The sequence below is a fragment of the Caretta caretta genome, chromosome 6 (genome assembly GCF_965140235.1).
Source record: "Caretta caretta isolate rCarCar2 chromosome 6, rCarCar1.hap1, whole genome shotgun sequence".
Classification (NCBI taxonomy): Eukaryota; Metazoa; Chordata; order Testudines; family Cheloniidae; genus Caretta; species Caretta caretta.
This window is the reverse complement of record NC_134211.1, coordinates 51731752-51759595: the sequence shown is the minus strand read 5'-3', so window position 1 is coordinate 51759595 and position 27844 is coordinate 51731752. Positions and strand designations below refer to the sequence as shown.

At 38.9% G+C, this 27844-nt stretch overlaps 1 long non-coding RNA gene across 2 annotated transcripts in view; it reads right to left on the bottom strand.

Moving 5' to 3' along the window:
* Window positions 1-679: 679 nt before the first annotated feature.
* LOC125638396 (uncharacterized) overlaps window positions 680-27844 on the bottom strand; it is a 45567-nt gene continuing 18402 nt past the window's right edge. Inside the window, exons 1-6 of one of the 2 annotated variants that reach the window (XR_012668931.1) lie at window positions 20223-20350; window positions 6053-6184; window positions 4607-5741; window positions 2693-2812; window positions 1343-1537; window positions 680-1060 (exon numbers count right to left, since the gene is read on the bottom strand). This is a non-coding gene — a long non-coding RNA (uncharacterized LOC125638396). Of the gene's footprint in view, window positions 1061-1342; window positions 1538-2692; window positions 2813-4606; window positions 5742-6052; window positions 6185-20222; window positions 20351-27844 lie in introns of those variants that run through there. The other variant, XR_012668930.1, reaches the window with a different exon arrangement.

The following is a 27844-nucleotide window of genomic DNA, read 5'->3' as shown; positions in this document are numbered from 1 at the left end:
TATGTGTTGGTGAAAGACCACCCTTTTAGTGTTGAGGGAAATAATTACCCGATCTCAACTGGGGAGCAGTATGAAGATAAATAGACGTTGTGATTTTGTTCTTGAACTTGTAACTCTTTTTGCACAGAAGTGCTTAATGAAACTAAGAATTAAAAATTGTTAAACAGGGAATGTTTTCTGATAGTGAAATATGTTTGGCAGTGGAACCTTATCCTTAGGAACTTTTAAAACAAGATGAGAGAAAACACTAGAATGTGTGCAGTAGGGAATGATTCTGCATTGGCAAAGGCATTGACTGGGAGATCTAGATTTTGACCCAGTAGGGTCAAAACCTCTGGCAGGTACTGCACTTACACAGACATCTACAGGCAGGGACATATGCAACTGAGTTACATGAATGCTTTTGCAGCCACTCATGAACCAACAATAGAGAGGATCCAGTCAATTCCCCCCTAGCTCCCCAGTCTTGTATCCCAGAACTGTACTCTCTTGCACTGGTCAGAAGCCTGGCCAGTATAAATTCATTACACTGTCTGCCCCTCCCTCAATCTGAAGAGATTACACACTAGCCCTTGTAAACTGAGCTGAGACTTCCCAAACAAACACACTTTTAAGTAAAACATAAAACAGATTTATTGACTATAGAAATATAGATTTTAATTAATTATAAGTAGCAGGCTTGGAAATCAGTTTTGGTTACTCAAGAAACAAAAATAAATTCATAGTCTGAGTTCTACAAACTAAACAGGATTTGAATCAAGAGTGTCTCACCCTGATAGATGGTACAAACAGATCACAGATCCTCAATAACAGACTGGAACCTGTTATTGTCTCAGACCACCCTCCCCCAGTTCAAAGTCTTTGTCCTCCAGACATGTTTCCAGGTGTTGAGTTGTGGGGGGGAGTGAGGCCAAGTGATGATGTTACTTCCTCTCTTTTATAGTTTTTTCCAGCTTGTTGGAAAGATCTTTACTGTGAGATGGGTTAGTCATTACCCATTGGTCAAACAGTGTCTGTTGTCTACATGTTCTCTCTGAGAAGTCTCCATTGTATGCAGTTCCTAGGATAGAAGATTATTTCGTTGATAGGTGTTGATGCTCCATTGATGTACCTGTTCCCAATCTCACAACATATTACAGTAAAATACACACATAGCAAGACTTAATAACTTCACATACAATGATAGCACATACAATCCAACAGGATATTAATGTTTAACAGATCAAGACTTTTAAAATGACACCTAATAAGGCATACTTTGTAGAAAACATATTATAATTATATTATGTTCTTTGCCAGAAGCTGGGAATGGGTGACAGGGGATGGATCACTTGATGATTACCTGTTCTGTTCATTCCCTCTGGGGCACCTGGCATTGGCCACTGTTGGAAGACAGGATACTGGGCTAGATGTACCTTTGGTCTTAATAATGGCGATTCTTATGTCCTTACGACAGTGGTGAATATGGGTGTTCCAGGGTGCTCCTTGGAGGTATGGAGTGTCACAGTCCCCACTAGGCTCCTTTGACAATCTCAGTCTATTTGGAAACAACATTGAAAACATATGTTTCTCCCTTTGTGTATGAGGGGGTTTGGTTCTGCTTTGTTTTAGTTTTATTGCTAAAGATATTTGCATGAAGACGGGATTTATATTTCTTGGTTCATTTCCTCTTGCTGCTTATTCCACACTTGAAGTCACAATCTTCTGAATGTGCTATCCCAGTCATGTCTGCAACTAACTGTGATGTTGCAAGCAGAGGATTATGGCTTCAAGGGAGGAATAAGCAGACAGAACAGATAAAAGCTTACAAAACAAAGATCCTGGTTTCATGAAAACATATCTTGTGTGTGTTTTAATAAAGCAAGGGAAGAGAAACACAAAAGGGGCAAGAGGCCCATCTCATTAGAGATGGGGTGTGATCATGGTCTTAATAGTCATTGGGTTAGAGAAGAAGAGAGTGAGAATGATTCTGTAGTCCAGTGGTTAGGGCATCATAGGAGATGCAAGGTCCAGTCCCCCTGTTCCAATCACTCTTTCATCATTTATACACAGTGGAACAGCTTCAACAGGAGAGACTGAGAGAGCCCCACATCAGAATATCCCATTGCTCAGTGGTTAGAGCACCCTCATGAGAGACCCCTTTGTTCAAATCCTTTGTCTCCCTCTGGCAGCAAGAGGGGAATTGAACCTGAGTCTCACACATTCCGGCTAAGTGCTTTAACTACTGGGGTAACCCCCAGCCCAGAGCCAACCCCCAACCCATCCCCCAACCAACCCAACCCCCAACCAACCCCCAGCCCAGAGCCCTTATCTCCTCCCTCACTCCAATCCCCTGCTGCAGTCCAAAGCCCCCCTCTCACACCCTCAACCCCTCATTCCCAGCCCTACCCTGCAGCCCTCACCCCTGCTCCCCATCCCTCTGCCCTGAGCCCCTCCCACACCCCTCATCCCCAGCTCTGTTGGGTCATGGGCATCAACAATTTTCTTCAACTGTGTCACCAGAAAAAAAGTTTGAAAACCACTGCTGTGTAAGGCATGTTTTCTAATCCTTTAAGTATTCTTGTGGTTCTTCTCTGAACCCTCTCCAGTTTTTCAGCATCTTTCTTAAATTGTGGACATCAAAACTAGACACAATATTCCAGCAGTTGTCAGACCAGTGCTAAATTCAGAGACAAAATAACCTCTATATTACCTGAGAGTCCCCTCTGTATGCATTTGCTCTGTCACAATAGGAGCTCATGTTCAGAGGATTATCCACCATGACCGCAAAATCTTTTTCAGAATCACTACTTCCTGAATAGGCTCCCCGCTCCTGTAAGAACGGATTACTTGACACAGATTAGATTACCCTACTTTAATTGTTTTATGTAGAGGCTGGTACGGGCCAATAAACAGTAAAACAATAATGTGCCCAGGATTGATCTCACACTGACAGGCCTATGATTATCTGGGTCATCTCCTTTACCCTTTTTAAATATTAGCATAATGTTAGCCTTCTTTCAATCTACTGAAATTTCCTCAGTGTTCCAAGATTTATTGAACCTTAACAGTCCAGTGAGTTAGTCAGCCAGCTCTTTTAAAACTCTTGTAGTCAAGTGAACTATACCTGCTAATATTAATATGACTACTAGTGGAATGGAAAGAATTTTATTCTCAAAACATGAGATAACTACATCATTTGTTTTTCCCCAAATACAGAACAGAAATATGTATTGAACACTTCTGCCATTTCTGAATTATTACTGGTAATTCTACAATTTTCATCTAATAATAAACAAATACAATTGTTGGTATTCATTTTGCTCCTAATATACTTTTTAAAATCCACCTTACAGTCCTTAACCCTGCTGGTTATAGATTTTTTTTTCCTTGTGTCCTGTGCTCCTAGCTTCATTACGATAATTGTTTTATATCTGATAGTATATTATAGCTGCCTTCACTTCCCCCTCTAAATCAGGTCATTTTTCAACCAATTGTGAGACTGGCTTTTAGGGCATCTAGTAAGTGTTCTTAAACCATTCCCAATTATCATTCACATTTTTCTTATTAAATTCTTCCTCCCAGCTGATTTGGCTTATTATTGTTTACAGCTTTATTAAACTGAGCTTTTTAAGGCATCAAGTTCGTGTGTGTATATATATGTGTGGTCTAGACTTTTTTCTGTTTTCTCACAACAAATGTGATCAAGTCATAATCACTTGTTCCTAAGCTACCATAAATGTTTAGTTCTGTGACGGTTCCTTTTTATCTGCCAAGATTAGGAGTAATACAGAAATCCTCTGTGTTAGTTGTAACATGTTTTGAATTAGTAAATTGTCATCTATATTAATATTTAGAAATTCCAAGGATGTTTTAATATAGGCAGTATAAGACCTCCAGCATACATCCTTCTGATTAAAGTCACCCATGATCATGAAACTTTTTTCCCCCTGCATTTTATAGATAGATGTATAAGTAAGCGGTCATCCTATTCTCGAGTGTGATTTGGTGGTCAGTAGCAGACACAAACTAATACACCATCTTATGTTTTATCTGTTAGGACATTGATCTGTAAGCATCAAGATCATTTTCTTCAAGTTACCAGTGACTCGGAAACAGGTAATGCAGCTTTGACATAGAATGCCATTCTCCCACCCCTTCTCCCCACTGAATCCTTCCTAAATAGGTTATAACCATTGATTCTTAACATTTCAACCATGCCAATTATCCTACTAGGTGTCAGTTATATCAACTAGATAAAATGTTTGCTCAGTACTGAGCAATTCCATTTCCTATTGTGTGTTACCTAGTATTTGTAGATAGGCAATTAAAGAATTTCTTTTTTTTCACCTCCTTTGGTTTCCTGATTAATTTTGTTCTCAGTCTCTCAATTTTGTGTTAAATAAGTGTTCCTGTCTTCCTTGTTTTTACCCTTCATTTCTGTTATTAGTTTAAAACCCTCCTGACTACTTTAGCTAGCCTGTACCCAAAAAGATTGGTTCCCTTTCTACTGAGGCATAGGCCATCCAAACTATACAGCCCCATTTTCCCACAGAAGATGGACCAATGTTCCAAAAAGCCAAAACACTACATCCTATACCACTTACCTAGCAAGCAGTGTACTTACCAGATTTTCTGCTTTCTGTCTTCTTTCAGTTTTGGGACAGGAATGATGTTAGAGATGATCTCTTGGACAATCTTCTTCTTCTTCAGCACACTTATGCATTCTTTGAAGTTCCCTATTATCTGTGAGATATCCTGTGCCTCAGTGTCATTAATGCTAATATTGAACCATCACCAAAGCATGCTTGCTCATCGACTTCAGAAGTCTATCCAGTCTTAGAGTGATGTCTCGTGTCTTAGCTCTGGGAAGACAGCTCACCATCTTGTTGTCCACCTGTCCCTTACAGAATGTTCTTTTGATTCTTTGGAGTGTTGAATGACCAGCAAGGATCATCTATCTTCCTAGATCAGTTGGACAACTCTTTGTGGGCAAACCTGATTTTCTTACAGGTTGTGCCAAGCTTGCATCCATAGGTACATCTCTCCAGTCTCTTGGAACAGCTCGATTTTGAGAGGTATCTTCCATAGTTTCCACAATAAGGACATGGTACTGATTGGAAACTTCTAACTGTGTGGAATTTCTACTGGTCCTCTTCTATCTGGTGGTCACAGCCTGCCCATCCTCATCTGTCTCTAGCCATGCAGAATGCTGTCATGACCTCTTGTCTCTGGTGGTTATGAACTGTCAGCCCTCTTTTCTTCTTTTTCAGTGCTTACCCAGATAGTCGGCAGTAGTGATCATTCGCCATTTAGTCAGTTCCTGCATAATCACAAAGGCTTGACGGCCTGAGAGTCCAACATCGGAACAGACTCAATGAACACATGTAATAGGGGGTCTAACCTTCCTAGTCCTACATGATATTTCCTATTTATAAAGTTCATATTAGCCCTTTGGGTGACAGTGTGGCACTGGGTGCTCATGTTCAGCTGATTGTTCACCATAACCCCAAAGTCTTTTTACAGAGTTCCTGCTTCGGAGGATAGAGTCCCCCATCCTGCAGGGTGTTGCCTACATTCTTTGTTCCTGGATGTATGATCTTACATATAGTTGTATTAGAAAACATAACCTTTGCTTGTGTCCTGTTTCCCAAGCAATCCAGATTGCTCTGTATCAGTGATCTGTCCTCTTCTTTATTTACTGCTTCCCCCAGATTTTGCGTCATATGCAAGCTTTATCAGTAATGATTTTATGTTTTATTCTAGATAATTGATAAAAATATTAATTAGCATATAACCAAGAACAAATCCCGATATGGGATTCCACTAGAAGCACACCCACTTGAATGACAATTCACTGTTTACCATTTTATTTTGAGGCAATATTTGAGACCATTTATTATTGGTCTAGTTTCTTAATCAAAATGTCATATGATACCAAGTCAAATGCCTTCCAGACTTTTAAGTATATTATATCACCACTATTACCTTTATTAATGGACCTTGTAATCGCACCAAAAAAATCAAGTTAGTTTGACAAGATCTATTTTCTATAAATCCATGTTGATTTTACCTTGATTACAGGTTATGCAGACATCACTAAGAGAGCAACATAGAAGCAGTCCACGTGGAGAAAAGCAGAGTAGATCATTATCGTGCGTGCAGCATACCTTTTATGGGGTAACGGTGGCAAAATGATGTGGTCCTAGGTGAGCAAAGGAGGAAAAGGGACTTTACTGCAAAGTGACATCACTTGAGAAATATTAGTTGTAGCCTGTGCCCACAATCCAGCGTAGAATGGTGAGAAGACTACAATAATCTTATTTTTGAATCTGTTCCGTTCCGTACACTCTGCTCTTTGCCATGAACCAGCAGGTCAATGCAACTGCTGTGATTACAGTTCAGAACAGAGAGATAAAGTCCAAAGAAACTAATGAAGTACTAAGGCTATGTCTGCTGCCTCATCTCCAGTGCAACAAAAGAAGGTTCAGGGTAGCAACAGATGTTATTGCACTGGAAATAAGGATTGTGATTGTGATTACGGCATCGGACTGGGATTTAGCAATCAAATACTTTCCCAATTCTGATACATATTTTGTGACCTTAGACAAGCATGTAACCTCCCAGTGTTTCAGTTTCCTCATGCATAAAATTAGGTTAACGATATTTAACTATATCACAGGGACATTGTGGTACAACACTAATAATTTGTTTTAAATCACATTGGTATCCTTTGATGGTAACTGCTACACATGGGCAAAACTATTATGTTCATCTGGTCAACTGAGAGTATTCCTGGTTAAACCATCTTTTTCCTCCCCCACAAAGATAAATTAAAAAATTAAAAAGGTTAGAGACTTATTAACAGTGTCTCATCCTCTGTGGAGAAAAACAGCAGAAGCAGCTAAAGTGAAAAGACTAGTAACAGAGCTGGTTGAATAACTCATTGTGAATTTTTTCTTGTCATGAAACATTTGCTAATTGCTGCTGTTTCTGCTAATATATTTGTTATTCATAAGTATTCATCCAATAATTGGCATGGACAAATGTCTGACTGGTGAACTGTTCACTTTGACCATTCACTGTGTGACTGGTTACCTAATCACTTGGTGTCACTCTCTGACTGAATGATTGAAATCTTTTAAACAGATAAATAACTAATCATTAATCATAAATAGTGAATAATGCACATGTTGGTATGTATTATTTCAATCATGATGCTAAACTTTTTGAAACTTTAGGAAATAACTAACATGTCTATGAATACTTTGTGTCCGTCCCAATCCTTGCAGACAACAAATAATATGACATCATAAACTGTTGTACCAATAAAATAAAAACCAGCAGGATCTTATTAAAGGGAAAAAGGCAAAATACCACATTTATTGTGAATACAGAAAGAATCATAGAAAGCAGTTAGATCTAGTTATAACATTCCATTCAATCTCATATTTATTCACACATTCATTCATACACACACACACACACACACACACACACACACACAGGTTCTGCAAGGTTGTTATCATAGTTACCAGCCTTAGAGTTGCTCATGCCAAGCCACTGGCCAGGTGGCCTGGACATGAGGAGGGAGCAGGGCCTTGTCAGATGCTCATCTGATGCTCCTGGAAGTTGGTTTGCAGAATCAGACCACCCCAAAGTTCTCACTTTTTAGAGTCTATTTTTATAGGAATTTCTTCCTATGCCAGTCTATGGGAATTGCTTCATCATGCTGTTGCTGAATCAATCAGCAGATAGCACATTCCTGACGGCTCCAAGATGTTATCTTGTTCTTTGGTTCTCCCATTCTTGAGGCTGTTGGGTGGATTCCAGTCTGCCCTCCGGGGGGTCCTCTGGTTATTTCCACTTGACGCCTTCTTCAGCCGATGGACACTGGATTCTTAGGCTGGCACCTCCCTCATCATTCAGTTATTATCCACACCAAGCATCCATCCACATACATCCTCTACCTCTATTTTAATCACAATTGTTAATACAACAAAAGGGTGGGGAGTCTCTGGGTGTTGTTTCTGTTGTTAGAGTATTGCTTTGAGTCTCTCTCGCTGTGAATTGCTTTGAGAACAGACTCTGTCTTAGAATGTACTAACACAATTAGCAGCTTGCAAGTTTCACACATAGAGGGAGAGAAACAGTACCAAAAACCAAGAGACTTCTTAATTAGTAATACCCTGGAATTTAAACTATGGGGAATCAAACTCATTTGTGATTTTAATACAGAACTTCTTTAATATGATCCAACAAAACGACTGTGAGCCCAACATACTGCTTTTATTCAACAAAATATTCACAAATATCTTGCTGATATTATTCAAGCAGCTCCAGTTAGTAGCCTACTACTGTTGAATTATCAGTGCTCCTGTCTGAAGTTTTCCTATACACTAGTGTTTACAGCTGATGGAGATTCTCTTGCAATCTAAGTGATAGGGCAGCTGCTTTTGAGTCCCTTGTTCAGGCCGCAGCAGCTAGTATCAGCTGAAGTAGGCTCTTACCAAATTGTCAAGCAATAAAAACAGGGGTAATATTCTGGCTCCATTGACATTAATAGCAAAATTCCCATTGGTTTCAATGGGATCAGGATTTCACCCCAAAGGTATTCAGCCAGCAGGGGTTTGGCTGGTCATATTAATACAAAGGGCATAAAGCAAACAAAGTCATTTGTGCCATTCTCTTATCTGGATTGGTGGAATTTATCCTGTCTAAGAATCAAAAAGGACTACTATAACAGCACATTTGAAAATAAAAATAACCACAGCTTTAACATTAAAAATAGAATAATAGAAATGTAGGGCTGGAAGGGACCTTGAGACGGCATCAAGTCCAGCCCACTGTACAGACCTAGACCATTCCTGGCAGGTGTCTGTCCAACCCATTCTTAAAAACCTCCAGTGATGGGGATTCCACAATCTTCTTTGGAAGCCTATCCCAGAGTTTACCTACCATTATAGTTAGAATTTTGTTTCTAATATCTAATCTAAATCTCCCTTGCTGCAGATTAAGCCCATTACTTCTTGTCCTACTTTCAGTGGACATGGAGAACAATTGATCAGCATCCCCTCTATAACAGCTCTTAACATATTTGAAGACCATTACCAGGTCCCCCTCAGTCTTCTCTTCACAAAACTAAACATGCCCAGGTTTTTTCACCTTTCCTCATAAGTCAGATAATTGTATGTGATTTGCACTGGATATTTGCAAGTGCTTTCCAGTCTGAAAAGAGGGGGTTAATAAGAGCACTCAAGCTTAAAATCATTATAATTTACAGTAAAACATGTTTCTTTATTATAGCCTACAGAATCTTGCAAGTTATTGTCATAAATTCTGACTGTACTAAATTGATATTGTCTGCTCTTGACTTTTTTATATATAATTAAAGAGAAAGAAAACACATTTGGAGACATTTGATGGCTCTTATTAGATTTTAAACCAGTTCGGCAGCTGATGTAAATCAGTCTAACTTCACTGGAATCAATGTAACTGAATTTATTTACACCAGTTGAGTATCTAACTATGATATTCCAGGGTGAAATCCAGACCTGTGAGGGATTGTTTCACCCCTGCCCAGCACCTTGGGTGCCTCATAAGCTTTGCCACTATAGCTCCCACCTGGGATGCTCACAAACAGACTCCCAGCATGCAGGTCACACCTTGCCTATCTGTGTATAGCCAAAGCCTGGTCCTGCAACTCTGACCCCAACATCCTGTCAGTAACACACCAGCCACACCTTGACTTCCAGCACCATTGGTTACTACTTGCAGGGTGACCCCAACATACTCCCAGTCATAACTTTCCCCCAAAATTATGTGTTCTTCACTGTCCAACCCTCTCCTGGACAGTTTAGGTATTTTAGGTCTGTTGACCTATGACGAAACAATATCCAACAGTTTGCCTCTTTAAATGGAGTTTCCATGCAGCCCATTTCAACCGCAGCACTGGATTAGTTTTAATTAAAGAATAAAGTAAGTTTCTTGAACTACGAAGAGAGAGATTTTAAGTGAATACAAGTATAAGACAAAGTCAGAAATGGTTACAAGAGAAATAAAGATTAAACTCTTCTTAGTATGAAAACTTAACAAACTAGACTTGGTTCAAGGTGAAAACCCTTACCACATGTTCCCAGTAACACAGCTGACCAAATTCTCAGGCCAGGATCTGCTCCTGAAGTCCAAAGGCTGGGGTTTTTGTTGTGGGGTTTTGTTGTTGTTGTTTTTTGTTTTTTTGGTTAGGTGAAAGAGAGAGGGATGGGCAGGGCTTCCCTTCATATTTTAAATCCAGTCTCCCTTTGAAATGGGGTCTCCTAAGGCTTACCTATCACAGCAAAGTTTATTCAATCAGTAAAGAAGGTGTGATTTAGTCTGGGGGTGAAGGTGCCCCCATTGTCTTTCTTCTCCTCTGTGTATACTTTCATTAATTGATCATGCAAAAACCATAGCATAGGATGATGAGGAATCACAAAGGTAATTACATAGCTGAACATTTTCATGACACACTGACATAGATTTAGCTATAGACTCTGAAGTGTCTTGTCTCCCTCTTGCTGTCTCAAGGACCTTGTTTACTATTTATATACAAATGGAGATAAACGTTGTTTAAGATAGACCTGCTTGACCACTCCTGCCTACCCAGAGCTATGTGGGTTTCAAAATGTGCTACCAACATCATTCATGGGAAATTCACAGCTTTACATATAATGTCGCTATATACATTTCACCATGATATAGTTGACCAGTGAGTCATTAGTTTTCAAATGATACCTCATGGCATATTTTGTACAAAGATGATTACAGTAGTGTGTAGGATGAGAATACAGAGGTGTATATTGTCACACTAACCCAATAATGTGTTTTCACCAGCAGAACACTGGGACCTCTTTGTTCCCTAACGTCTGTTTTGAAGATGGGCTAATGTCAAGTTTAATCCACTGACTGCCAAGAAAATCCTGCACAGCAGCCCACAATACATGAAATACTTTGCACCAAGCTGGATTGCACTGCAGTCTATCAGTGTGTTATTCCCTGTGTTTGCCCCTACTATCCTCTTTGTGCAAAAACAAACAGAATTTATGAACTGTAGTTTCTTATTTTTAATTGGTTGGTATTAACAACCTGTTCCACTGAATGCATGTGAAATGTAAGTAGACATTTATGAGTTTTGTTTTAAAATTCATTTAAAACTGTAGACTAATTTAAACAGCACTTAACCATAGAGCACCCACACATTTTCTCTCTAGATTATGAGTATTGTTAAACAGAAAAGTTCAAGATACAAATAATATGTCTATATCTAACAATGATATTTGCACTCCTCTAAGGTCATCCATCTGAAGATCTTGATGTCTTTTACAATCCATAATTAATTTAGTTTCACAATACCGCTAAGACAGGCTAGATATAATTCAGCTCCATTTTACAAAGAGGGAAATGAAGATAGAGTGGGCAAGATTATGTCTCTGGTTATGCAGCCATGCCAGAGTGGAAGACACAGTTTCTTTGTGCTGAGTTCTACAGCTTCTTTTCTGGTGCAATGAAGCTGTCTTGATTGAACAAGTTCAGCTTCTTGTGTTACATATAACTAAGAAGGGGTTTTGACTTCTCAATCTGTCTTCCCAGCCTTGAGGTACTCAGACATTATAGGGTTTAAAATACCCTGATAGAATCAAAGCTCCCAATCCTGGAATCCACATGCAATCAAAACTCTCAGTAAAGAAAACAATAGTTTTGCCTGTGGAAGGTATAGAGCTGGGCAAATCATTTTTGACAAATAATTTATTCAACAAGTTTATACTCTTTTTCTGTTTGTGAATTGTTGACAAACGCTGTGACTTCTTTATTTTTTGAGAGCTTCAAAATTATTTGCCAATCATTTTCTGGATAATTCTTAGTTTGCAGCTTGTTTGTAAGCAGTTTCCTGAATTATTTGACATTTGAAATTCAAGCAGTGTTTATTAGACCAATGCCAGTTTGTCACATGGTATGTATCTCTTCCCTGATTGGATGAGCATAATTATTAGAATCAGGTTTCCGGAGCAAATGCTCATCATTACATATTCTAAATTTGCTTTCTGTTCATATTCTGCAATGTTTGCTTAAAAATCAGTATTTCAACAAACATTACATCCAGCAATCTCATTCACTATTATACACAGACAATTAACACAGAAAAGTTGGAGACCTAAAGAAAGTGAATTCACAGACAAATATTGTTTGCCATATCCACCCAGCTCTAGAAATGAGTATGGAATTAGAATCCAAATCAGTACAGTGAATTGATCAGAAATCAGTCAGTCATGTGGGTTTCCAATATGCAAATATTCAGCCATCTTATACCCACGCAAAAATCATCTTTGCTTCTTCTACATTCTGTCATGGATTCTACTGATAGAATCATTTTTACCCAATATGTACATCCCTCTTCTTTGAACAATGTAGTTATCTGGAATATCAGTTCAAGTCTTTGCTCTTTCACTCTTGATGTTTACCACCCACTTTCTGTCAGTAATTGAGACCTGTCTGTTTCCAAAATGAACTAACTTTTATAAACAAAATAAAGATGTACTGATATTTGTTTATGGTCCACTTGATGGCATGGAGTCATAGAAACCAAGGAAAGCAAGACTGAATCCAGCCTCTGATTGTATTTATTTGACCCACAGCTCAAAAGGGCCATCCTGAAAAAATAAGCAGTAAGGCAGTGCAAGGACTGAGCTTTGGTTGATGACTATGGTGATAATAAGTTTCCCAGCTGTTTCAGACCAGAATGTAAATGTAAAAAGAAAAAACTATCAATCCCCATCCAGGTGTGCCTGTCATAAACTAAAGCACAAGCAGCACATCTACAGCTGGCATATTGGGTGGTATCTTTTCAGGTGCCAGGCTCCTACTGGAGCTGGCCATTTATGTGGTGTTGCTCAGATGGGAAGAAGCCCTGGATGATGCTGCAATTTTGGGCAGCTGTGCTCCAAACCATGTTGAGCTAACCAGCCACCCCCCACTCCATCTTAGCTGATATATTATGCATGCTGATAAACTAACATTACGGTCATATGTTACCATCACTACCACCTGGAATAAATTTTAGTCATCTTAATAAGTGCAAGTTAACAAGGCAAAAACCACTGCCCAGCAATGTGTGTGCTTGTTTTTCCCCAGCAATACAGCATTTTAGAGCTGTCCAGAGTATTCCACACTGAAAGAAATAACTGTTGAATTTCACCCTCTTGATGATTTTAAGCCAGGCCAACACATTGTGGAGGAAGAGGGTCCTGGATCATTACTGGCAGTGTGTAAATCATAGCCCTTGTTTTGCTTACTTCAGACCTGACTTGAAAATTGTGATCTGTTAATTTTGTTACTTCCGTGTGTGGCTACGGCTCAGCTAATAGTCTATTGATTCTATTACATGTGCAGCATTTGGAATGGGTTATTACATGGCGTTTGGCCTTTGATATGCTAGTTCATCATTGGGATTTACTTCTGATTGACGGGATCTCTGAATTCAGTGTTCATGCTTGGGCTTTCAAGTCTTGTTTTTATCAGTTTGGAGTGGTGACAGTGACATATAAAATGGAAATGAATTATTGTCACTTGTGTGCTGTTTTATTCCTACTCATTAAACTCTCCATGTTTTAATGTGTTTATTAAGGCTGCAGCCATCAGCAATAAAATTCACATTGCACACTTACTTAAAGATGGCCTTGTCCACCAACATTGGGCCAAATTCCGCCTCCACTTACTCTTTATTTACATTGGTATAATTCCCTTGGCCCACTCTCTTTTAAAAACTGCACCACAGGCTTAAATGGAGTTACTCCAGCTATCCTCTGATGTACCTGTGAGTCGAATTTGGCTCCAGAGATTAAATTATGCTGTGGTGTAAATAGTGATGTAATTTCCATGTTTAGTGTAAATTAGAAAATAGGATATAGTTCCAAAATAGTTGTACCAATTTGGAATGGTGCAGTAGTGCCTACTTTAGTTAGGTGCTCAAAAGCTGGTAGGGAGACATAGCTGGAAATCATGGTGTGGTCTATCAAAAAGAGGTCATACCAGTGGCTTATCAGTGGAATCCTGCAGTGATGCAACCTGTCAAAAGGTGACTAAAAGTAGGGAGTAAGATAAAGCAATCCTGACACACATACTTTGGGGGTAATTCTGCCATTTGTTTCAGAGGTGTAATTCATATTTGGTCTGAATCTTTAGGTTTTACACAGCTGTAACTCCACTGCCTTACCGGGAGGAATCAAGCCTATTGATATCAGTAGATAATGCAACTTAGGGAGGAACTGGGCCCTTGTAGTTAAATCTGAATTGTGGCAGCATTCCAACTCTTTCAACAGTGCACATAAAGTATTACATAGGCCTCCACTGATCCTGTGTAACCCAGTTTTGTTCTCTACGGGGTTCCTTTAAATGGTAACGCTCGAATAGTTGTAATAGTTGATTTTTTCTCTCTCTCTCTTTTTACCTTGTTTCCTCTGGATTCAGCTGCTTTACCAGGAGTACCATGAACGGTGTCATTTTTGCTGCTGTTGTAGGTTGTTGTTGTTTTCCAGATAAGCAATTATTGAGCCATCTCATACCCACAAATAGAAAATTTCCCTTTGTTTCCTCTCTATTCTTTCATGTATTCCACTCATTGACATTAGACAATATCACACCTATGAATGTGTACATGCCTTTTCTTTAGAGTATGTAATTATTTGGAATATCATTTGATTTCCTTGGCTTTTCACCTCCAATGTTTGCAGTCCACTTTCTCTTAGTAGTTGAACCTTGTCTGTTTCCAGTGTATATTAGTTTTTAAAAATGAAAGCGTAGAGAGACATTGATATTTGCGCATGGACTATTTGATGGCATGTGAGGAGATGAACCATAGCATTTGAGGAAAGCAAAACTGATGGCCTACCCCAGGGCATAAAGAGAGTTCTTAGCTAGGCAACACAAGTGATATCCCTTAAAGATATCCCAGAATGCATCATTCTGTGCCATCACTGTTAGCCTAGTTTGCTGAGTTTACATTTTACAAAATATATTATGAATAGAAATATTTTCATGGGTTCTTTTAATTGCAATAAAAATTATAATGATGATGATGTAAAGCTTACACTACAGGGTTGGAAACCTGAACAAAACAGCCTTATGTTAGCCAAGAAATTGTAAGGTGAAATGGGAAAATTATAATATTACAGCAAGAGAAATGTTAAATTTTTGTGTTAAATGTTTGAAGTTAACTGTTGGTTAGGAACCTTTTGTACTTGAAGGGGGTTAATTATTACAATACTGTTAATTATTAGGATACTAGTCTGGGGTGGGGGGGTATTTACTTATTTGTATCCCACCTCCTACCCCCCTCAGGCCAGTGTACTAATTGTATATAGCTGTAGCATATTGTGCACGATTTCTTCAGATAAAGTTTCCAATTTAACCTACTTCTGAGTTCTTGGTTAGGTAAAGAGTCTGTTAATTGAATTGCTGTAGTTTAATGATGTCCCCTGATGGGATGAGAGAAACCACAGTAAGGTCTGTAGCAGCTGTAGGGTTTTCTTTACACGCATCTACTCCATGCTGTAGGAACATGTACTTTAGAATTATAATCTCATTCTTTCCCACAGGAAAGAAGAAGACTTAAACACTGGGGACATCAAATATCAGGAAAAGGCTTCTTAAAGGAAAGGGCCAACATTTTCAAGAGTCACTAGTAAATTTGATTGAAAACCACTGTTTCTCCCCCTGCTGAGTGTAATTTTAAGATAGAAATATACACTGAGGTGTGTTCCTAGTAGAAGAGTGTAACAGGGTGGCTCACCCTGTGGGCTGGAGAGGGTGGGGCTAAACCAAGCCTGATTACAGGATGAGCCCCACCTGAGAGGAATCAGGTGATGTCAGTGTGAAAAGGAGCAGGAAGTTGCAGTGAAAGGGGGAAAGATCAGGAAGCTGTGGCAGAGTTTGCAGACAGTAAGGAAAGCTCTCTAGATAGAGAAGCCTTGGAGAGAGCCTGACCAAGCAGCAGAGGGACTGCAAAGGTTCCAGACAGGAGGAGGAGAAACCTTGAGTTTTGTGGACTTATGAATGGACTTTGCATTGGTGTTTTAGTTAGTTTATTTTATATTAATAAACCTAGTCTCTAAGGAGGGGTATCTTTTGACCAAGAAAAAGTCTGAAGTGAAGTTTATTTGAATGGTCCAAGAGGGGAAACTGAGGGGCGCTAGCTGTAGCATGACTTATGCAATGGCAACGGTGCATGGGAGATAGCTGGACCAGTTACAAAGAACATAAGTAGAAAGTGCTTTGCCTGATCGTTCTCATGCTGTATTGTTTCATGGTACATTTAGAAATCCTTTTTCAATCATTGGGTGTGAGTCACTTTTCCTACGTATTTACTAGCCTGTACTGCTTTGATTTGCCATGTGAGTCAGCATATGTTTATGTAAGCAGAGAGCTTTTTTCATTATACCCCTTCCAGAGTGTAATGTGCTTCTTAAAGAACAAAGATTATAGAATCATCGCGAAGGGACCTTGAAAGGTCATCTAGTCCAGCTACCCAGGCTGAGGCAGTACCACATACACTTAGATCATCTCCGACAGGTGTTTGTCTAACCTGTTCTTAAAAGCCTCTGAGAGGATTCCACAACCTCCCTTGCAAGCCTATTCCAGTACTTAACTATTCTTTTGGTTAGAAAGTTTATCTTAAGATCTAATTTAAATCCCTTTGCTGCAGATTAAGTCAATTACTTCTTGTCCTACTTTCAGGGACGTGGAGAACAATTGATCACTGTCTTCTTATAATAGTCGTAAACATACCTGAAGACTCTAATCAGGTCCTCCCTCCATCTTCTTTTCTAAAGATTAAACATGCCCAATTTTTTTAACTCAGAGGTTAGTTTTTTTTAAACCTTTTAACATTATGGTTGCTCTCCTCTGAACTTTGTCCAATTTATCCATGTCTTTCTGACACAGTACTCCATCTGAGCCCTCACCTATGCTAAGCAGAGTGGGACTATTACATCCTGTGCTTTACATGCAACACTCCTGTTAATACACTCCAGAATATTGGTTGTTTTCACACCTACACCACATAGATAGCTCATATCTAACTTGTGATATTTACAGCCATATTACTTTTTTCTTTTTCAGCCATATTACTGCTGAGCCAGTTACTCGGCATTTTGTATTTTTGCATTTGATTTTTCTTTCCTAAGTTTAGTACTTTGCACAGGTTTATATTGATGACTTATTGTTTATTGTCTGCAACACTAATATGGAACAAAACTAGAATGTTCATTTTATTGATAACTTAAAAAAAACCCCAAAATATCCACTAATAATATCTGGACCTCTTCTTACCACTTTGTATTTTATTTCAGTTCTAAACACATTTGTCCTTACATATTTCCCCATTGGGAATGTCATACTAGCTTGAGAGTAGAGTTAGCTGAAAAATTCTATACTAAGCTTTATCCATTGGAACTGAAATGTTTCATAGAAATGTGGTAGGTTCAATGGAATTTTCCTCTGGAAGGTTTCTCAGGACCAGGATGGAATATATGAGAGAGAGAGAGAACCTAGAGTAGCCAACAGTCCAATGATTAGGGAGCTGACTTGAGATCTGGGAGACCCAGTTCAAGTCCCTTCTCCAAATCAGGGGACCTTCCAGACTAGCGCCCCAACCACCAGACCAATAGCTATTCTCCTGTGGTAGTGGGGAGTTTCTTTCTCTCTCCATCCCTGTTTTTTACAAAAAAATTCAAAAGATTCTGGCTTCCTTCTGCACCAGAATGAACCCAAATTCTGCAACTTGAATTTTTTCACCAAACTCAATTATTGTTTTCCAGTGAGCCCTGCAGTCCTACTTGATAGGCCAGTGCAATATATTAGATTGTTGCAGAAGTGCTATATAAATTAGAGATGCATACATATGTAAAAAGTTAGATAATAGATAAGGTGCCAGTAGATGGTACTCAAGAATATGTGGCATGTCTTCTGGGTTTTTTTGGGACTAATGGAACTTCATGTTGTACCCTGCAAAAAGCTTATTTTGTGTAGCTATTTAGATGGAGCTCTTAACACAGATAAGTTAGCTTAAGTCAAGTGATACTGCTGTTCTAACTTTTCTAACCTTGTGTATGCAATAAAGTGACTATTCTTCGTGCTCTGTTTGGTAATTTCATCCAGAGTAGCTGCTATTCATAGTCAAGAGTTACTCCATACTCAAGGTAGATCTTGCGGTCCCTTCTACTGGACCATCCAGTTAGCTTTTCTAACTTCTTTATAATAACTTCAATTGTTCCTATTTATTAATTCCATTTTAAGAAGGGAAAATATTGTACCTCAAAACTTTGAGGGCTCCCATATTTTTATCATATATTGGATTGCCAGACGTGGTTAACACAAACAAGTGAAGCCATGCAAATCAGCACCTGGTCAGCCACCTTCTAGAGACTCTCCAAAGACCGATTCTATACCCTGTTTTATATCAACATGCAGGAAAGCAAGGAAGTTTTTAATGCTTCTGTCAAGGTTCCTTCCCCACTCTGAACACTAGGGACCTGCATGAAAAACCTCCTAAGCTTATCTTTACCAGCTTAGGTCAAAACTTCCCCAAGGTACAAAATATTCCACCCTTTGTCCTTGGATTGGCCGCTACCACCACCAAACAAATACTGGTTACTGGGGAAGAGCTGTTTGGAAACGTCTTTCCCCCCAAAATACTTCCCAAAACCTTGCACCCCACTTCCTGGACAAGGTTTGGTAAAAGGCCTCACCAATTTGCCTAGGTGACTACAGACCCAGACCCTTGGATCTTAAGAACAATGAACAATCCTCCCAACACTTGCATCCCCCCCCTTTCCTGGGAAATGTTGGATAAAAAGCCTCACCAATTTGCATAGGTGACCACAGACCCAAACCCTTGGATCTGAGAACAATGAAAAAGCATTCAGTTTTCTTACAAGAAGACTTTTAATAGAAGTAAAGAAATCACCTCTGTAAAATCAGGATGGTAGATACCTTACAGGGTAATTAGATTCAAAACATAGAGAACCCCTCTAGGCAAAACCTGAAGTTACAAAAAAGATACACAGACAGAAATAGTTATTCTATTCAGCACAATTCTTTTCTCAGCCATTTAAAGAAATCATAATCTAACACATACCTAGCTAGATTACTTACTAAAAGTTCTAAGTTTCAGAGTAACAGCCGTGTCAGTCTGTATTCGCAAAAAGAAAAGGAGTACTTGTGGCACCTTAGAGACTAACCAATTTATTTGAGCATGAGCTTTCGTGAGCTACAGCTCACTTCATCGGATGCTCACGAAAGCTCATGCTCAAATAAATTGGTTAGTCTCTAAGGTGCCACAAGTACTCCTTTTCTTTTTGTAAAAGTTCTAAGACTCCATTCCTGGTCTATCCCCGGCAGAAACAGCATACAGACAGACTCACAGACCCTTTGTTTCTTTCCCTCCTCCCAGCTTTTGAAAGTATCTTGTCTCCTCATTGGTCATTTTGGTCAGGTGTCAGCGAGGTTACCTTTAGCTTCTTAACCCTTTACAGGTGATAGGAGTTTTTCCTCTGGCCAGGAAGGATTTCAAAGGGGTTTACCCTTCCCTTTATATTTATGACAGCTTCAATTGGCAGCAGAGTAACTACTTAGAGCAGCAAAGAGTCCTGTGGCACCTTATAGACTAACAGATGTATTGGAGCATAAGTTTTCATTGGTGAATACCCGCTTCGTCGGATGCATGTATTCACCCACAAAAGCTTATGCTCCAATACATCTGTTAGTCTATAAGGTGCCACAGGAGTCTTTGCCGCTTTTACAGATCCAGACTAACACGGCTACCCCTCTGATACTTAACTGCTTAGAGTAACCAATAACTAGTTATTTGTGTATGATACCCTAGGAAGAGGATGAAAGTGGAAGTCTTCAGTGTCAGACTTTGTGTTCAAATATTCAACAAGGATCCAACACATGATAAATCTGTCTACTTATAGTATACCAGGAATAGCGGCCTTTTCTTATTCAGGCTGATAAAATTCAGCACAATGCAAAGCTTCTTAAGTACCAGTCTTATTTCTTCCACTACAAAGAAAGAAATTTCAGCCAAAACAGGCATCAAAAAGTAATTCTTTTGGTATTTCTTGAATAAAAGACGATTTCTAATCAGAGGAAAGTGCAATCATCCATGTGCAGAGTGAGACGACTAAGGAATTAAATTAAAGGTGGCCTACCATGCAAATGTTTTTCCCTTTAGGCAGTGTTGTCACATCCCAGGGGGAGAAGGTGTGAGGCACAGATCCACATGAAAGCGAAGGACATTTCTGATACTCAGCTATAAATCTTCAATAGTTATAAAACATGTGTAAGATCTGTAAACACAAGCACATCAGAAGAATAGGAAAAAGCCCCCACTAGATCCATACAAATTTGAGGATTTTTAGACTATGCATTTACTAAATCAATATGCGGTATCTGGTTAATAGCCAGTATTATGGACTGTTGGCGATTAATATGGGGACTGTCTGCCTTCTGCCAATTCTGAGCAGTTCATTATTAATGTGTGTTTTTAAAACAATTGTAAATGTGCCCAGAGGCTTATGTACATGTTTTGTACATGCAGGTATAATAAAGAATTATGATAATCTTTCATAATAATACATTTTAGTGCACTATTGTAAAAAGACTTTATTTTGGTCATTGGCTAAACATCTACTGAACAACAAACATCCGTTTCTGCAGCACCGACATTTCCCTTGAAGGCCTCCCACTCCAGAACTGACCCGTCTATTTCCCACTTAGCAATCTATTAGAAATCTGATAACTAACACAACCTACTTGGTAACAGGATGGTTCTAAGGCAATATTTCATACAACTGGGTACATTAAATACTATGCTGTGCCTATTTATCCAGTAGGTACAGAGAAAATCTTTAGGAAAATTGTATTTAATTTTATTGTTTTATTAGTATTTATTAGCTTAGCCACATCGTGGATAAGATCTTTGTGGCAAAGACCATGTCTACCTAGGTGTTTATATAGCACCTAGCACAATGAGGTCCTTATCTTCACTGGGGCTTTTCAGCACAACCACAATACAAATAATGAATATTAACACTGACTCAATCACTTGCTGAATGTGAATCTTGAAATACAAACTTTTTTGGTGTTAATATATATGCCTGAACTCCCCATCCACTGAATATTTTTAGAATAAGTAACAAATATTGGATTAGGCAAATGAGTCAGGACTGCTCATAAGAGTTAGCATTTGTGGATCAGGATGCTAAGTATTTTCACACTAAGAAATAAAGTCAGTTTTATAAAGCATATGCCAACTCTATTTTATTTGCTTATCCATATGTTTTGTTTTGTTTTTCTTCTGTACTAGCTGCCATGATATTATTTATGTTAAATACACCCATGGGTTTGCTTTGTATTTCTCCGCCTACTACTGCAACAGAAAGTCATTTTTCTAGCTCGTCAGACACCTGGTTAGTTATACTGCTGGGGTTTCCTAGTTAATTTTATTGTAACTTAAACTTTTATTTAAACAATTACAAGCTTAACTACGTCTTGCCCTCTGCAAGCATTCAGAGGGACGAGACAGGGCATGAGGAATCTTCCTCCCTTACACCCCGCACTATGGTGGGGCATAATTGGAGTCCTTGAAGTCAGAGAGCACAGCTTCTGTCCTTGTCTGGTGCTGCATCTTTTGTTAGACTTCCCTGGGGGTTGGGGGAGACCATATACTTGTTATAAGAAGCACACAGGATCTTTTTCAGGGCAAAAGGCAATACACCATATTAATTGGAAATACAACAATTAGCATATACATTCAATCTCACACACACACACACACACAGTTGATGTTATGGTTACCAGCCCAGAGTCCGGATCAATCTAGTGGCCAGCTAGGTTGATCACGGGTAGGTAGGAGCTAGGTTCTGTCGGTTGCGACTTGATGCTCTGGGAAAGTCTTGGAAGGACAAACCCAAAGTTTAATGGAAAAACACCCTGTTTATATAGTGATCTTCCTTCACCGGGACTGATGAGTTTTGCACCGTCATGCTGTAATCAATTGCCATTTGAAGAGTGTTTGGTTTTCTCATCCTTTATCTTGTTCTTTCATCAGTCTCTCAGGGTCATGCCCCATGCTAGTTTTGACTACAACTATCTTGTCCCCATTGATGGGTGCCTGCCACAGATTTTAGAGTCGTCAATCTGCCCTCCTCTGACATCTCAATAGGGGCGTGTTGCAATCTCCTGGCGCCTTTACATCCATCCGCGATTCCCCCTTAGAACTTCTGGTCCGGTGATGGTCTTCACACTTATCTCCTAACACACACATTCCTCATTCACACACAGAACAGGATTGATTTACACAGAGCATTTGAACAGGAACATCAAATTGCAATGCAGGAAAAAACAATAATTGCATTCTCTTACTTATTTCAAAAATGCTAAACCTACAACAAAGTGGTGACTCTAAAGTTCTGTTACTGCCTTGAAATCAGCATCAGACAAAAGATTCTGGCTGACACATCTTTACCAGTGGCATGCTAGGCCATTCCTTTCTGCTTTCAGAAAGGGTGGCTGGCAGGAAATGATTAAATCATACATCAACACATTTAATGCATGCTACATTGTTATTCTTTCTCCTTCATTCTAAATTATACAAAATACAAACATAAAATCCTACTACTACATACTGACCCATATCAAAGACAGACTCTATATCCCTGCTCCCCCTGTGCCTCTAGAGGTGTTGGACCAGACTCTCCTCTCATTTGTACTGGAGAAACCCCACTGAAGTCAGTGACATTCCACTGCTAAAAAAAGAGACTGAGATCAGAATCCATGTGGTACAATGGGCCAGATATTTCCCTCTACTGGTGCTGAGACTGGCAAAGGGACTGAGAAGGGAGACAGTGCACCTCCCTATTCCAAGGCAGTTTGGCTGCCAGCACAGATTAAAGGAGCCTGGAAAGCTGCCCTAAATATCACCCCAACTGCAAAACTCTCCACAGGGAGTTGCACCACTGCAGAAGAGTAGAGTAAAATCCTTTCAATGTCCACTCCATCCCAGCATGCCCCCTGTGCAGGGAATATTTCTTGGAGACCAACAGCTGCTTCATGGCCCCTTTTCACCAGCGCATACAGGGCAGAGATGAATTCCCCCAATGTCTCTGAGAGATTCCTGGGGTGGTGTGACACAGTGGCCCTGCCTTCCCACACAGGATTATTCCTTAAAGACAAAATAGCTCCATGGCTTTCCTACCTTCTCATGTTCTCTCTCTCTCTCTTTCTTTCTCTCTCTCATATATGTAATATAAAATCAATTCCAAAAGCCTAACCATAAATTTCTACCTATTGCTCTGATGACAAACACTTCACACATAGAAAAGGAGTACTTGTGGCACCTTAGAGACTAACCAATTTATTCACCTTAGAGACTAACCAATTTATTTGAGCATAAGCTTTCGTGAGCTACAGCTTACTTCATCAGATGCATCAAAGTGGAAAATGCAGTGAGGATATTTTTATACACATAGACCATGAAAAAATGGGTGTTTATCACTTCAAAAGGTTTTCTCTCCCCCCACCCCACTCTCCTGCTGGTAATAGCATCCGATGAAGTGAGCTGTAGCTCACGAAAGCTTATGCTCAAATAAATTGGTTAGTCTCTAAGGTGCCACAAGTACTCCTTTTTTTTGTATGAATACAGACTAACACAGCTGCTACTCTGAAACTTCACAAATAAACACCCTGTCTTGCATTGTTGCTCGGTGTTAGTTATTTCGGGACAAGTATTAAATGTTAACAACAGCTAGAAAATATATATCCTTGGCTTTGTGGGGAATAACAGAGGTTAAAGGACTGTAGTAATTATAGACAGGGAGAAAGAAATCCAAATTACAAGTTTCTGTAAATCACCTCTGTGAAATATTGTTTTACTGCATGCAGTCTCCTAATAATATATCCACTGACATTGCCAAGCTGTGTAAAGCTTTGTGCCCTAATTTTTCTTGACTACAAGATTATCTGCAGTAAATTGCAAGAATCATTGTATGACCATTTAGCTGATAAATCTTTTTCAAGGTTTATAGATTAATCACAATCCTTTTCGGCGTTGGGATCAAAATGGGGTTTGTAACGTGGGAAGAAATGTAATGATGATGATTTATTATGAACTATTATTTGAAATGCATCACAGTTTGTTAAAAGCAGATGTATCCCCAGGTCAGTTCACACCACTGCATGAAAACTTGTGGGAGGAGTACATATAGGAGGAACCCTCAGAGGTTGTCACGGTGGATGATGCAGATCTGCGTCTGCTCTAGATCAGACTCAATCCCCCTTACCCTTTGTTCATCCCTCCTTACACATAGACTTCATGGGTCTATGGATTGGGGCACATCCACATGAAGGAAGAATCCCTGTGCATGCAGACCTATGGGGCAAGATATGGTCCTTTATTAAGGCCTGATCCAACATCCACTAAAGTCCATACAAGGTTTTCCATTGATTTCAATGGGCTTTGGATCAGTCCCTTAGGTTATGTCTACACAGCAAAGAAAAACCTGCAGCTGGCCCATGCCAGCTGACTTGGGCTCACAGGTGCGCAGGCTGCAGGGACATTCCATTGCTGTGTAGAATTCCAAGCTGGAGCCTGGGCTCTAGGGCCCTGCAGGGTGGGAGGGTCTTTGCTATGTAGACATACCCTTAGTTACCAGTCACGCTGTTCACTAGCATTGGGTAATAATGGAATTATCTCCTCCCATTAAGTCTGTGGAAGCTTAGCATTTGTGTTCCATGGTAGTACGACTTGACACTGGATGACCAGGCAATCTAAATGCTAATACTACAGACCCTATTCTGTTGGGACAGGAATCCAAACATTCTGATGCTTATCTGAACTATCCAAATGATTTGGGGCTGCAAAATTGAACTGGGAGTCTCATGAGAACAGTCTTTTTGCAGTATTTTTGCTCTTCTGCTTATGATCCCAACCTAGATCCAAGAGTGGGAAATTTGGGGAAAAACAAATTTTAAAAAAGTTCAATTTTTTTCAAACTGAAAAAAATGGTCAATTCAGTTTGTGCTTAGGGCAAAAATTTAAGATGGTTCTCATTTTATTCGAACTTGGATCTAATCCTGTACCCCTTACTTAGCTCAAAGATTCACCTAAGTCTCAGGTGAAGGATCAAGTTGATCCATCCCCTGCTGCTGATGTATACAAAATGGTCTGGATTCGAAATTTGCAGAAAGAATGGGTTGCCACTCCATTGTTTCCCATTGCTTTTTATTTGTGTCACAAAAAACAACATATAAAATTCGTTGGTGATACATAGATTAAGTCCTTTGTTTTGAAAGCTACAGTGGATTTTATATGTACAGAAAGAGAGAAAGGGAGAAAGCATAGATGAGGCAAATAATCAATTGAAAGCAGACACCAGGAGAATTCAAATTTAAAAGTCTTAGTATCCAATATTAAACTAGTTTTATGCTAGTGTAACGCCACTTATTTCAATAATACTAGTGTAAAACTGGAGTAATAGGGAAGCGAAGCAGTCTTTGCACCTGATTTTGCACGGCCCTCATTTTGTGTTGTCACTTATACTTGTGCAAAGTAAGTGTAAAATCCCTGTTAAGTGTTAACATTGTGTAAAACAGAAGCTACCTTATCAGAATGGTAGCTTTTTTCCTTGTGTACTGGTGTAAATAATGACAAAAAGTGTAAGGTAATGAAGAATCAGGCCCATAGACACTAGAAAATGTTGTATTTATTTAATTTCTTTTAACCTAAAGCTTCTTTCCCTTGAACCGAAGGGTCATATATTTCACATCTTGTGAATTACAGCAACATTGCTATAGTGAAAATTGCACAACATTAATCCATTCCTTGGCAACAATCACAGCAAGAATGAGAAACAGTGCTGTAAACATATGTAACTCATTCCTGTTACAAACTGAAGAATGTCTCCTCAGGGTCCTCCTCAGGTGGCACAATCCAAAGACACTTCAGTGGTTCTGTTTTATGAAAGACTGCAGGAGAAAAAAACTCAACCAAAGTATTTCCATATTTAACTTTTAATTATACCAGTTATTGCATTGCTACAGTTACTCCAAATGATTTGACTAGTAGGAGAACAACAAAGCTTAGTTTAGGCATGCAGTCTGGAAATAGCTGTACAATTGCACAGAATGTGGCATATCAGAAGATTGTTTTCAGAATGAAGTACTAGCCTTGATTATTTTGTTTTTACTTCAGTACCTATAATGAGACATTGGCTAGGGCAGAGGACTGGGAATCAAGACTCTGTCACTCTATTTCCAACTCTGCACTATCTACCTGTGTTATGCTTTCTCTCTGTGTGACTGTGGCAAGACACAAAAGGTGAAATCCTTGTGTCAGTGACAAAACTCCCATTGATTTCAATGAGGCCAGATTTTCGCCCAACCTTTGTTTACATACAGGTGATCACAATATTTATGGTTGATACCTTTTCAGCAAATACTTCTGAGTAGCAAATACTGAATCACAGACATCAGGATTGTTCCAAGAATGATTTTCTAACAAATGCATATACTTAACTTTAAACATGTAAGTTGTCCCACTGACTTCACTGGACTATTCAGGTGCTTACAGTTAAACATATGTTTAAGTGCTGTGTTGGCTTAGGGCCTAAATGTCTCTACTATTTTAAATACCTTTTATGTTACAAACCCAGTATATTAAACTTATTTAGCTCAGTTTATTTTTTTAACGTTAAGCCATGTTACCTACAGTTAACATTAAAAGCATCTAAATATATGTCTATGTTATACTGATATTCTCTTTTTAAGTTAATAGATTTAAACACTTTAGAAAAATTCTAATAAATAATAATATTTAATCATATTAAAAATAATTCACATTTGGGCTGATGTGAATAACAAGCTCAAGCTCAAGCCTAATTTAATTTAATTAATGGAAAAGCCAGCTAAACCTTAATTATAATGTTCTTAGAGTATTCTAAAACATAAATTAAGTGATACTAATGATAAAAATATAGTACAAGTTTATTTATTACATTTTCTTTATTTCAATCTTCTTTTAAGTGGAATTTAATTTAATTTTAGCAAAATAGATAACTTTTTTTTTCAAATAAATATCCCCTTTAAGAACAATAACTTTTAAATTGCTAATTAACTGGCAGTATTCTTTTTTGACAGACCCCAGAATTAAGACTGGAAGATAATGGAGAATTCTACCTGCATTAGCAGGGTGTCCAATTATACTGTCTAGAGTTTTGAGATTCTAAATGATGAGACAGAAGTTGTTCACTGCAAGTGACTTTGACTAATGTCAGCCTTGGGACATACTTCTTTACCACTGTTCTGTATGAATAGCGTCTCAGAGGTTTTGTTGCTATTCCAAGTTCTGCAACTAGCCTCACTAAAAGGGTCAAGGAAGGTAAATGTGACTCTCATAACAACATGGCAATTTCTATACTAGTGCCAGTGGTTATCTTCTTTCCATGTTGGTGTTTTTTCTTGAGTCAGGGAGGGAGAATCTGTTTTCCTTTTAATGAAGAAAAGACTTACATATAAATCCCTATTCACACAAGTGGAAGGAATGCATATAAATGTTCTGAAGGGTGATGTGAACCATTTAGAGATTTATGACAGCATTATTATTTGTATTATGTTACAGTTAGGAGTCCCAGACAAGATCAAGGACCCATTATGCTAGACACTGTAAAAACAAATACTGCCACAAAGAATTTACCGTCTAAATAAACAAAACAGACAAAGGGTGAGAGGGGAAACCAAGGCACAGAGAGGTGAAGTGATTTGCCCAAGGTCACAC